The sequence below is a fragment of the Microcebus murinus genome, chromosome 12 (assembly GCF_040939455.1).
Source record: "Microcebus murinus isolate Inina chromosome 12, M.murinus_Inina_mat1.0, whole genome shotgun sequence".
Taxonomy (NCBI): Eukaryota; Metazoa; Chordata; class Mammalia; order Primates; family Cheirogaleidae; genus Microcebus; species Microcebus murinus.
This window is the reverse complement of record NC_134115.1, coordinates 56,027,234-56,035,899: the sequence shown is the minus strand read 5'-3', so window position 1 is coordinate 56,035,899 and position 8,666 is coordinate 56,027,234. Positions and strand designations below refer to the sequence as shown.

General features: G+C 38.8%; 1 long non-coding RNA gene across 2 annotated transcripts in view; it reads left to right on the top strand.

Moving 5' to 3' along the window:
• Positions 1-284: 284 nt before the first annotated feature.
• LOC105871181 (uncharacterized) overlaps positions 285-8,666 on the top strand; it is a 76,529-nt gene continuing 68,147 nt past the window's right edge. For both annotated transcript variants that reach the window (XR_012922188.1, XR_012922187.1), the window contains exon 1: positions 285-360. This is a non-coding gene — a long non-coding RNA (uncharacterized LOC105871181). The remainder of the gene's footprint in view (positions 361-8,666) is intronic.

Here is an 8,666-nt window from a genome sequence, read left to right as displayed (position 1 = left end):
TATTTGTAACTTCTTTCAGTGTTGAAGTTCTTGCTTTACTGTTGCATAAGGGGGCAGTTCAAATTACTTGAAAGGGGAACACACATGCTCTCTTTTGCACATGATCTCCAAGTGTTCTAAACAGAGACTTCAAAATTAAAGGTTATTTTAACTGAGGAAGAAGTTGATATAAGTTTGGTGTAAGACTGATTGAATACTGGAATACTGGAAGTCTGGAATACTCTGAAGCTCCAGCCCCATTCACAGAAAGTTCTATGTGTAGAAGTCTGGAGCTTTCCCATTTCTGGTGACTCAGGAAAAAACAATATCCAAACATGAAGGTGGGAGCTTTGTGGCTGTGATAAAGTTACACACAGAAAGGTAGGCATGGCAGCTTAAGGCACTGTAGAAGTTGGGGATGTTCACTGTCCTCTTAGGTCACATGCTATCTGTGCTGGGGAAACAGGAAAGGTGATAAATTTGGTAAGAAAGAAGTTGAAACAAAGTGCTAAAACCAGACTTCTTGGCCAGATGAACACTCCAGATCTCTAATTGTGTCTTTAACATGAAAAAGAAAATGTATATATTTACTATATTATAAATCAGAAGAAGAAAAGATTCTACATTCTGCTCCTCCCACCTTTTTGTTCTTTAGAAAGACTCTATTCATAGAGTTTACAGACTCTTTGTTGAACTCTAAAGAAATACAATAATGTAAAGGTAAAAGAAAGTAGTAATGGTAGAGAAAATGGTAGGGCAGGAGAAAGTATACATGCATGTTTTACAATCTCATGACCCCATGGAATACTTAATTGATTTAGGTTGCCCATCCATTAAACTCTCAAATGAATACTTAACAGATAGATTAAGATATTTGAAACTTTGCAAAATCTCAATGCTAGTATTGCTTGGTCACCCTTTCAAAGCTAACTTCATTCATATTAAAGAGACTATATATGCCTATTTTGGGAAAATTAAAGTCAAGGACAAAGTTTTTTAAAAGACAAGAAAGAGATATCTCCCCATTCTAGCCCAAAATGTATCATTTTGCACGATAAACTCAAAAACCAAACCTTTTTTTCTCAATTGATGGGTGATAATTAAATTTATGTCACCTGCTAAGGAGGTGTTACTCTTTTCAATTCTTTATAGTCCTTTTGCATTTCTCAGACGTGAATGACCAACTTTATTGATCAATATGATTATGTGGATTTTTCACTCTTTGACTTGATAGATTTCCTCATTTTGAACCATTCTTTCATACTCATTGTCTATTTATGTCTTGTATATTGTGCTAGATGCAGAAGATTCAATGGTGGATAAAAAAAGAGTTCCTGACCCCATGGAGCTTGGCACCTAATTGAGGAAATAAACACATCAACCAATGATAATAATAAGTTGAGATAAGTGCTATAATAAAGCACTTATAAGTATGATTTAGTTATAGTGCTCATTTAGGATGTGAGTAATATTGCTTGGAATGGTCAGATACATCAGGGAAGAAAAACATGAAAAGCCTTAACAGATAAGGAAAAAAAATGTTTCATGCCAATAAATCTTATGAAGAAATTCCTCAGCCTCTTAAAATCTTACCCTTAATTACTCCCAAGGCACTAGTTAAGCTAAGGACAAAATAAATGTTAGTTTATCCACTTGCACATCCTTCATGGGTAGCCTAGCACCTTATTTGGCAGCACATGACATCTACTGTTATATTTCCAGCTTTTGTGGCCTCAACTAACTGTAACACATGAGCTCATTTTAAAATACATTTACATACCTAATGCCAAGCTTGCTGTATGGCACTGCAGCAAAACTGGATGTAAGACACACTTCTGTTACTGTTCTGATCTATAGATTGGATACCAAAAGTGTTGGACTCACTACCTTTCATTCAGGCAGATTGAAATTGCCAAATTATAAAGGCACAAACAATTTCTCTTGGAATCAGGACTTTGAGACATTCAACAAGATAATTATTGAAGTAAATCTTTGGCCTCCAAACTGGTGAACATCTAAAGTAAGAATTTATGGGATGGCTGATGTCCTGATGTCAGTGCCAGGAGGATGATGCACATATTGGCTGAGATCCCACAAATCACCCAACATGATTCTTGTGAATTGTTTCTTGTGAATTTCATTTCTGTTTCAAGTAGGAACACAGGATTATCAGATGTCCCAGAATCTGTGTTATGGATGAATGAAGTGTAAAACCGATACTATGTGTAAAAAGAATATTAGGTTAAACAACATGAACTTGCTTGATAAGTCAGCCTTTTTCTGACCCTAGAATATAGCAATTTCATATGATTCAAGATAGTAATAATAAAAGCCTCTGGATTCCATAAATAATCTGTAACAGATAATTTTAAATACATTTCCTGAGAGATAGCTGAAAATTGCCTTTCTAAATGAGATAGGACACAATGAAATATAGTCCCCATTTTGGGAGTCTAGTGACTTGGTCTCTACTCTAATTTGGAGATATATTCACATTTCACCTAAGACCAAGACCTTTTACATAGTTTTCTGAGGCCTTGAGAATTGAAAACATGAGGAAACACAACTACCCAGGATGCCAAAAATCAGGTCACTTAAAATTCCATTAGATATTGATTTGACATATGTGTGAGTAGCTGTGGTACTTTCATAATTTTATTAGATTATACTTTTATATACTTTTGTTAGATTATAGTAGTAAAACAAGTGTATTGTCTTTGAAAAAAGACTGCTTGTATCCAAGAGATGATAGAGGGATAAAATGTTCATTCATTTCATTTTGATTTAAGAAACCATATACTTTTAAAATTTTTTTTGTCGTGAAGCTTAGGAGTAAAACTGATTTTAAACAATTCCCCAACTTGGGATATAGATATGATGACAATTATTTTGTAATTTACAATTATTTTAAAAATTATTTGTATTTTCACTATCATTTTTTAAAATAATAATTGCTGTTTTATAATCATTTGATAAATAATTGCACTCTGCCCTAATTTTCAGCATATTTAGCATGTCTTTCTTAAAACTATGCCACCAACTTTTATTTTTAATTCCACCAAGAATTATCTGGGAATTTGAGGGTGGCTTATTTTGAAGGGGTTAATCCTGCTTGCAGTGACAGGTAGGGTGAGAACTGGGAATTCTGGTTAAGACACCAACATCAGGGTTTTCTTGGCACCTATGAGTTGTACCTACCTAAACACTGTTGATGGGCAGGACAGACCACATATATCTACCAATGCAATGATATCCAGATCCACACCAGTAACCCATTAGAACTTCAGACTTGAGCTCCATGGTTTGAGCTCTTTTAATTTAAATGCATGTGATCAGTCATTATCCCAAAAGTATAACACTGTGCCCTAGTAAATTATTCCAGAGGCCCTTCATTCTTAGGTATACAAACACCGGGGCATCGGAACATATGTTGTGGCAATCGCTGTCCCTTTACCCAATAGGAATTCTTCCTTCCTACCACTTTAGCTCAGAATCATATCAGTCCTTCTTGAAACACTTTATTTTCTGGGCAATCATACCCAGCTTATTTTTTCCCTGCCTCAATGGTCCATCCTTCAGCTTCCTTTCCTGGTTCCTTTTCCTCTATAAGTTCTCTAAATGATATGATTGCTGTCTACTCCTTGTTTTCTCTATCTCTTCCTAAGTGAATTATTCTAGCTCCAAGGCTCTCAATATTACCTATATACAGATGACCCTCAAATTTATTTCTCCAAACAAGGCCTTCCTGAATCTCACACTCCTACTTGACTCTCCACTTGGCTGTTGCCAGGATTGTTTGCTCTGTGTGTTTGTGTGTGTTCATGCTCCAAAGAACAGAACCCACTCTAGCTGAGTAAAGCAGAAATAGATTTCACAAAGAATCATAAGTGCCTCACAGATTTTCTGTAAATGGTAGAAAGGCAGACTTTGGAATATATGGCCTGACACAATATCCAAATCACATTGCCAAGTGCTGCTCCAACTGATTCCATGACCCCTCAATGTAGACATCTTAGCTTATCCTGTTGACCCAGTGCCACCCCTGGACTTCAGAACACCTGATACTACTCCTTCACAAGGCAGATATAGGCTGATGGAGTCCACATGTCACCTGCCTCCTCAGGTAGCTGAATTCTGTCTTGGTGGGTGCATCTGATGGCCAGATTTTAGGTCACATGACTGGCCAAGCTGCAATGGAGCCTGGGAAAATGAAGTTTCTGTTTTTTACCTTTGGAGATGAGACTTCAGGAATACAAGAACACAAAAGCATAAAAAGAGTGCTCAAAAGGTTGGGCAGCCAGATAATATTATATGTCAAATGTCCATTAAGATAAATAATTAATATCTCACATTTAATATGAACAAAGAGAACCATTGATTTTCTCTTGAAAATGCCCTCACTACCTTCCTACCACCCCTTTGTTCATTTATTTTCTCTATTCATTTTATCAGTAAATCTTCATGGAAAAAATCAATCCCAAATCTGACTGGCTCTCACTATCATCACTACTATAAGCATAGTCTATGGCACCACCATCTCTTTCTTGAACTACTCTGAGGATCTTCCAGCTGGTCCCCTGCTTCACTCTTGTCCATCTGGTGATGGACCAACCATCAAAAGGGGTAGTGATGATATCAAATTTCACAAAGGAAATAACAATCTTTATGCCATTCCTCTGTTAACGTTATGCAAATTTACTCACCTCTAAAAGCCTTGCCTGCCCAAGGAAAAGAGAGAAGCTGGAGGTGTTCACAGAAGACCATCACACCCATGTCTAGGGTAGTACATTTACCCTGGAGATGCCCACGAACTGGGCAAGTCCAGTGACCTTTCCCCGATAGATTCTGTCCCAGGTTGAAGAACTATGTTGACCTACACAGGAAATTGCTGTCCAAATTTCTCAGTAAAACATTCTGCATTTTGGGGTTATACAAAAAAATGTGTTTAATAATGTTAATGGTAACCATTTATAAGGAGACCTCGACTCTCATAGATACCACAGAATTACAAATGTTCCCATCAATGATAAATAGCACTAATTAAAATGCTTTTCTCTCAACATAAAATATAATGATTCATATCCCAATAAAGTAAGAATACTCAATCTCCTGAGACCATTGCAGTGAGGAAATTTCTGAAATTTTTAATGCCCCTCCTTGTTGTTTTACTCATCAATCTCTCAGAATTTTTTTTTTTGTTTGTTTTTGCTTTACTCATAGAAGTTTGTATTGAAGTTAGTTTTCATCTCAATGGCCCTACTTCATTTTTTTTATGACTCACCAAGATGCTATTGCACAGTTTGCTTGTATGAATCCTATGGGGTTAGAAAGACTTTTGTGTTAAAAATTATTGCATTCAAACATATGCATGATGCAACAGCTCACATATAAATAGAATGTAGCCTGTTACATACCACTGAGGTCACTAGAGCAGTACCTTTCTCTCATGCTACCTTCCTGAATATAGGTGAATACAGATGAATACATTATAGTCTACTCATCCTTGCTTCCTCTTCTAATGTTTCTTTTCTGCATATGCTAAGCTTTAGAAGATGTATCATTATTTATACTAGGGTATCTTAAATGACAAATAACTTTCTCTTCAATGTTGGCAAAAATCTTTAATAGTCTTCTTAACTAAAGAATTCAAAAAGTCTCATCCTCCAGAGATTTAAGTAAAGTTCAAATAAAGTAAAATTCCTGGTCTGGTATTTAAAATAAAATAGTATGCCTCTCAGCTTTTCAAAGCATAGTTCATTGAGACAGAATCCCTTTGCTTGATGTCTTAGAATTCATACTCACTATAAATGTGGTAGCTCCCAGGAGTTGATACAAAGACTTGGTTTGTCTGTACTTATTAACATGTGCATCTGTTGAAAAGGAGGAGTTTAGGCTTGAAGGAACAGGATCAAACCAAGTTGAGTCTAAATGACATTGCAAGACACACCAAATTTTGGTCTTTAACACGAGGAAAAAATCCTTATGTTGAGTGCCTATGCAGCTAAATAAATCTAAACTAATTGCAATCACCGTACTATATTCATATTACCACTGGAGACTTCAAGTTTAGTTTCACAAATTCAGAGTGCTGGGATCCTTTTAGAAAAGCTCAAACATAACAGTGCATATTTGACAGCAAGTCATTAGTGGTCTACTGGTCATTTAAAAACTAAGGTATAGTTCATTTGCATAGCTGCCTGAGTATGCTGCTCCTCCTATAATATACCGCCTGGGCGATTGCATTTGCAAATGTGTTAGAATATTCAGTTAATGTATGCTGTGCTAAACACTGATGGGAGAAAAAGCCCAGGCTGTCTTTAAACCTAATAGACTTTGAGAACTTGGAATATAATTTGAAGCTCAGGCCCCTAGGGATGCAAGTTCTGCCATGGCCAGTTGCAAACAGTTTTCTCCTGCAGAAATCTTCCACAAGAATAGCTACAGCCCAAATATTGGCTTGTCAGAAAGTCAAAAACTGTGTCAAGTGCTGATTTCAAGGCAGTAAAGTATGAGTTAAATGAGAGGCTAAGAATCAGACAGATCTGATTTCTAATGTGAAATCCACCACTTATCAGCCCGACATGGTTTTTTAACCTTGCTGAGTCTCAGTGTTTGTATATGCAAAATGATAATGATAGTGCCAATTTCAAAAGGTTGTTTTAAAGACTAAATGTTCCTGCTGCAATTGATGGTTGTTGTGGTTGATGCTACCTGGATTTTCTTGAAGGCTGCACATCTATAAATCATCTTCTGAAGTCTCTAAAGGGAACTTTTCTCTGCAATGAAAGTGTTGTCTGCATAATCAACTTTGTGGCAGGGCTTCTCCTACCCAGAGAAAGCAAGGAAACATTGTCCCCAAGAGTCAGGATTATACTCAAGGGCATATGTCTGAACCTGAGCTTCCACTCTTTCTCACAATAAGTGCTAGTGCACCTTCCTGTCCTGAGACAGGAGCTCTCAGAAAGAGGACAGCACAGTGCCCTCTATATCAGAGAAAATTTCATGCCAAGTTGGCTGGGTCTTTGGAGGTTAAAGGTCTTAAGTCACTCATACAGGCACCTCCCCAAAATGCGAGTCTGTTCCAGGAAAGCTTGGATTGGGTGGCCTCTTTTTTTCCTCTCTCCTTCCAATACCCCTGCCTTCTCTCAGATTTAGTGCCAGGGCCAGTCTACAGGATTGTTTTTTCTGATACCAAGTGTAATTTTAGTTGAGGGACTCCATCGCCCTTACCTACTGCTTCGCAATGATTTAGAAGAAATTTAGCAAAAACATATGGACATTCCCCAATTTGCAGAGTAAAGGTTAAAGACCAAGGTTATTCATCAGTCAAATGAACTACTGGAACACTTTTACCAAAGAGTTCTTTCACTATTTCAAAGCATCTGAATTTGCTTCTCCAGGGATAAGAACTTCACACAAAGGTAATGTATATAAGCATCTGAAATTCAGCCCGGCAAAAAGCAAGTAGAGCTGGGAAGGAGGGCAGGCTTTGCTCCATGCTGTACCCTTAGCTGAAATTTGACCAGAGAAAAGAAGATGGTGACAACTTTCTCTTGGCTGCAGCTTCATTGCATCCAGAGAAGAAAGCTAAAATAGCCAAGTTCTTTTATTGTGCACCTCCACAAACACCCAACTTCCCATTGGGTGCTCAATCCATCATGTGGTTATTTATAGGGGCAAACCCTCATCCATAAGATTCAAGAAAATCTTAGCAGGACCTAGGAGGAGAGTGAGTGTGACTGAGGAGAATCCATCTGCATAGTTTTTCCATGAATGCAAGGCCTGGCGAGATTTTTTTTGCACAAGAAAGAAGCCTATAATGGAAGCAATATATAGGATGGAATTTACTGCCTCTCAAAAATTGCTATAATGGAAAACAGAAAGCTGCAGTTTGCATATGTTCTTCTGAGAAAATTTTACAATAAACCAACCAAACAAACACAAAACAAAACAAAAAATCTGGAATGAAGAGATCTTGCTCTGTATAATTAGTAAAGCTATAAAACTAAATATGAGATTAACTCTAATAAAAAAGATTGAAAAAGAATTCATAGTGATGACAATAAAATAAAAAGGAAGATGATGAAGGGGGCGGAGCAAGATGGCGGACGAATAACACCGCCAGAGAGTCTCTGCTGAAAAGACAGATTCTAGCAGACACTAGAGGAAAGAAGCAAGAAGACGAGCATACAGCGGACAAGGGCCGGAAGGAGGGGTACCTGAGACCCCGGGAGACTCCACGGGAGGAGGCTGCAGAGGAGAACTGGAGGCTGAGACCACCGGAGCAGCCCGGAGACCAGCGGCAAGGGTAGGTGGATCTGCTGTTTCCCCTCCCCTGCATTCGGGACTGCTGGTGGGCTCCCCAGCGGGTGGAGAGACCTGCGGACACCAGCCCAGATACTGCCGCCGCCTGCCAACGGTGAGCCTGTAGCAGACGTGGCACCAGGTTCCCAACTTCCTCCGGGCACCTCTGTGTGCACAGACCCGAGCCGCGCGGCAGGCGCCATATTGCCTCCTCCCCCCCTCTGCCGACCCTACCCGGGCTGCCCAGAGAGACAATACAGCCACCAGCCGGAGGCACCTCCAGGGAACGCGACCTTCCCGTTTGGGACCCCGCCCGCCCTCCTAGGTGCTGCTGGCACTGTGTTCCCAGGAAAACGGTGCCGACTCAGAGGCTGAGAGACATA